This window comes from Apium graveolens, chromosome 3, assembly GCF_009905375.1.
Source record: "Apium graveolens cultivar Ventura chromosome 3, ASM990537v1, whole genome shotgun sequence".
NCBI lineage: Eukaryota > Viridiplantae > Streptophyta > Magnoliopsida > Apiales > Apiaceae > Apium > Apium graveolens.
In genome coordinates this window covers 74,811,608-74,816,516 of record NC_133649.1, presented here as the reverse complement: position 1 = coordinate 74,816,516, position 4,909 = coordinate 74,811,608, and the positions used below count along the sequence as shown (strand labels likewise).

General features: G+C 38.0%; 1 non-coding gene across 1 annotated transcript; it reads left to right on the top strand.

The window, feature by feature from the left end:
* Window positions 1–1,207: 1,207 nt before the first annotated feature.
* LOC141716462 (small nucleolar RNA R71) lies at window positions 1,208–1,314 on the top strand. The gene has a single exon (XR_012573171.1). It is a non-coding gene; the product is annotated as a small nucleolar RNA R71 (small nucleolar RNA).
* Window positions 1,315–4,909: the final 3,595 nt, after the last annotated feature.

Below are 4,909 nucleotides of genomic sequence, written 5' to 3'. Positions count from 1 at the left end.
AACTTCTGTTGCAGCACAACACTGCATTCCTCCTTAAGAGCAATGGTCTCTAAGTCATCGAGCTTCAATTTCTGAGAGAATACCTTTCATAAATCTCGCATAGCTAGGCATCTGTTCAAGAGCTTCAGTGAAAGATATGTTGATATGAAGTTTCTTGAACACCTCCAGAAACTTAGCAAATTGCTTATCCAACTTTGCTTCTGCAGCCTCTTAGGAAAATGAGGTGGAGGATAGACCTGTTTTTCCCCTGTATTACCCTCAGGAGGAGTGTGTTCCACAGTTTTCTTCCTTGATTCCACTAATGCTTCCTTCTGCACATCTTCTTCAGGATAAACTTCAGATTCCGGAACTTGAGATTTTTCAGGGTTTGCAACCTTCCCAGGCCTCAATGTAATTGCCTTAACCTTCTCTTCTGCTTCCCTCTTGCCTGGAACTTCTGTATCACTAGAAATCATTTCTGGTAGTCGATTCAATAAGGCATTAGCAATTTGTCCTATCTGGTTCACCAGAGTCTTGATAGAAATAGCCTGGTTTTTGCACATAAGCCTCAACTCCTCCAGTTCAGATTTTTCATTCGAAGATAGACCTGCACCTTCATGAGTTTGTTGTTGAAGTTGGAGTTGTTTTCTTGGTGCAAATTGTTGCTGAAAACCAGGAGGGTTGAATTTTTTTGCTCCAAACTGCTGGAACGGCTGTTGCATCACATTCTGATTGTTGCTCCATCTGAAGTTAGGATGATTCCAGTTGTCAGGATGATAAGTATCTGGAACTGGTTGTTGCGATCTCTGAAAGTTGCTCACAAACTGAGTTGATTCACTAGATATAGCGTATTGCTCCGTCGCATGCGAACCTGCACATAGCTCACAAACACTGGTTATCTAATTAACACCATAGTTAGCCAGAGAATCGATCTTCATAGACAACTCCTTTAGTTGAGCAGTGATAGCCGTAGCTGTATCCACTTCAAGAACCATCATAAGCTATCAGTTCAATTAGATTATAAGCTTCCTCATAGCTCTTGGCTATCTTGCCCTGTGGCAATCTATGGGTTGGATACTGATATTCATTAGCAGCCATCAGTTCAATTAGATCATAAGCTTCCTCATAGCTCTTTGCCCATAATGCTCCACCTGATGCTGCATCGATCATGGGTCTTGACTGTGCTCCCAAACCGTTATAGAAGCAATTGATGATCATCCAATCAGGCATTCCATGATGAGGACACTTCCTAAGCATCTCCTTATAGCGCTCCCAAGCTTCACACAAAGATTCTCCCGTTTGCTGCGCAAATTGAGTAAGAGCATTCCTGATTGCAGCTGTCTTTGCCATAGGGAAGAATTTTATGAGAAACTTTTGAGCAAGATCTTACCAACTAGTAATCGAACCAGCTGGTATAGAGTGTAACCAGCTCTTAGCCTTGTCCCTCAGAGAGAATGGGAATAGTCTCAGCTTCACAGCATCTTCAGAAACACCGTTGAACTTGAAGGTGTCGCAGATCTCAATGAAATCCCTAATGTGCATATTGGGATCTTCCGTTGAAGAACCCCAAACTGGATTAAATTATGCACCCATTAAATTATGCCAGGCTTGATCTTAAAGGTATTAGCTGTGATAGCTGGCCTGACAATGCTAGATTGAATGTCATTGATCCTGGGTTGAGAAAAATCCATCATGGATTTCGTTCATGCTGCTGGATCTCCCATTGTAATGAGTACCTGAAACATAAATAAATAAATCGTGAAAGTAAAAGAATCCGAGTCAGTGAACTTTAACAACCACTGATGACAAGCACATAAACTAAAAATTAACACCGAGTCCCTAGCAGCGGCGCCACAAACTTGTTAGGGCGAAAACACGCGCTAATATTCACGTAAGTATACACGTTCATGAGTAGTATAAGATATAAATCAGATACGTTCCCACATATACTGGTTTAGGTTAAGTTCAATTTATGCACCTATGCAACAATGTATGGTTATCGCTCAATGCTAAGACAAATAACAAATTGAGTTTTGATTAAACTAAGAAATTATACTAAAGAACATTAACTAAGAGAATTGAGGTTGAATTACTATATATGACAAACATGGGATCCTAATTTCATTAAATACTTCATTCAATAGCCTTTTTATTCTTAACCTTAGCATGTAATGGTGATGACACTAATCAGATAACACGAAACAAGTAAAGGCTAACTTTTGTTGTACGAATACTCTACTACCAAGCATCCACAAAAGAGATAGAATTTGAATAGACACCAATTATGCTTAGTCCTTATATGTCTATAAGAATTAAAAACATAACGGTTTAATGCGCAAGTTGTCTATCGTGATTACATAGGGCAAGTAAGATGGTTAAAATTACCTACGAATCATGCATAACAAATACATGAACCTATGCTAGCATGGCAAGTTCTAAACCTCTATATTCATTGTCGCTTCAATAAAGATTAACACGCTATCTTATGTGTTAGCTACGCACATAAGACGAATAAGCACAACCAATACTAGGTTATCATACAATCACCACACACTAAGGTATCGAAACAAATTAACTATAGAAATCCATAATTAAATCCGTTAGAACCCCACGATAACGATTAGTTCATAACCGAACTCATCGTCACCATGGGTTCCAATGAAAGCCTGATAATAAACAATATAAGAGTATTAGGGTTCAAGAACAAATTGAAAACAAGCATCCAAATATCAATTATATTGAAGAAAATAAGAGTCTTCTTCTCCGTAGCTCGTGCTCTCTGGGTCTTCTTATTACTCTCCCAGACCTCCTTCTTGTTAAAAATGTCTTTTTATGGGTATATATAGGCTCCAGGATGACCAGGACTCTCCAAATCTCCAACTTCGACTAAAATCAGGATTCTGGGACAGAAATCGGGCGCGGGCGCGCGGCCTTCGGGCGCGGCCGCGCTGACATTCTGGAATTTTTCTGACAAATCTTCTTTTGGCCATATCTTGAGTTCTACTCGTCAGAATTAGGCGATTCAACTGCCCACGTGAAGCTAATGAGATTCTCTACAACTTGAGAATAGTCCTAGGCTTCCAATTCTGATCATTTTTTCAGGATAATTCTTTGAAAAGCTTCTTTCTTCCTTTAACTGATGTCTGAAATGCAATAATACAAAAATACATCAAAAATACCAACAACTTGAGTACAAAACACCAACTTAAGCCTGTAATGAATCATTCTAAATAGATATAAAATCCACTTATCAAGTGGTGGAAAGGAAAACAGATATCTTATTGAAGCTGCAAGAACAATGCTAGGAAGAATCAAAGCTACCAATATATTTTTGGGCTGAAGCTGTGAATACTGCATGCTACACTCAAAATATTTCTCTGGTTAATCAAGAAAAATGCATGACACCCTACCAATTGTTCAAGAATAGGAAGCCAACTCTAAATTTCTTACATGTATTTGGCTGCAAATGCTATATCTTAAGGAATCAAACTGATCAACATGGAAAGTTTGATGCCAAAGCAGATGAAGGAATTTTTGTTGGATATACTGTGGGAAAAGCATATAGAGTCTACAATCTAAGAACCAACATTATTATGGAATCTGTACATGTTATGTTTGATGATAAAAATATTGAAGGACCTCAAGATGGAGATTTTCATAAAAGCCTAAAATTCGATAATGTTGAGATGGTTAGTGATGACAGTGATGATGAAAGTGATCAAGAATTAGTGGATAAGGACAATATAGAAAAATCTACAACTAATGAAGCACATAACTCAACATCCGTCAAGTTACATAATGCTTCATTCGTCAGTAGACAATCAGCTTCATCCGTCGAGATATAAAGTACATCATCCGTCGGAATAATAAGAGAAGCTAGGAGTCAAAATAGATCACTTACATAAAGAACCCCATCTTAAAATCAAAGATCAACAAACTCAGGGGAGTTTCTTAATAATCAAAACTCAGTCACACATCAAGACAACAATGAGGCCTCTTCATCTAGAGCTAATCTACCACAACAGAGAAAATGGACTAGAGATCATCCTTTTGAACTCATTATTGGTGATATATCTTCGAGAGTGAAAACAAGGAAAGCAACTCAAGAAGAATGTCTATATAGCAGCTTTCTTTCTAAGGAAGAACCAAAGAAGGTAGAAGAAGCTCTGTTGGATCCTGACTGGGTTTTAGCTATGCAGGAAGAGCTAAACCAATTTGAAAGGAACAAGGTATGGAAGCTGGTACCCAAACCTAAAGGAAAGAATCCTATTGACACCAAGTGGGTATTCAGAAACAAGATGGATGAAAATTGCATAGTTGTCAGGAACAAAGCTAGATTGGTTGCTAAGGGCTACTGTCAACAGGAAGGAATAGATTTTGATGAAACTTTTGCTCCTGTTGCAAGACTTGAAGCCATCAGAATTTTCTTAGCCTATGCAGGCCCATGCCAATTTCAAGGTCTATCAAATGGATGTCAAAAGTAGCTTTTCTGAATGGAGATTTGGAGGAGGAAGTCTATGTCAAGTCATCCTCCTGGTTTTGAAGATCCAAATTTTTCCGAATATGTCTACTATCTTTTGAAAGCACTTTATAGATTGAAGCAAGCACCTAGAGCCTGATGCAGATTATGCAGGTTGTAAAATTGATAAAAAACGTACAACAGGAACCTGTCAATTTCTAGGAAATAAGCTAGTATTCTGGTTCAAGCAAATTAAACTATTCTGATGAATCCACCTTTACTAGGTTGGTAAGTGAGTTAGGTATGCTTAATTACTCTTAAACTATTCTGATGTCCAAGCAAATTGAAATGCAGCCAAAGTAAAAGTTGATATTTCTTGTCTAAGACAAATTTTTGGCTAAGTCAGAATTTGTATCTCGATGAATGTTCATTATCCGTTGAAATTGAATATCCATTGAATTATATCATCCA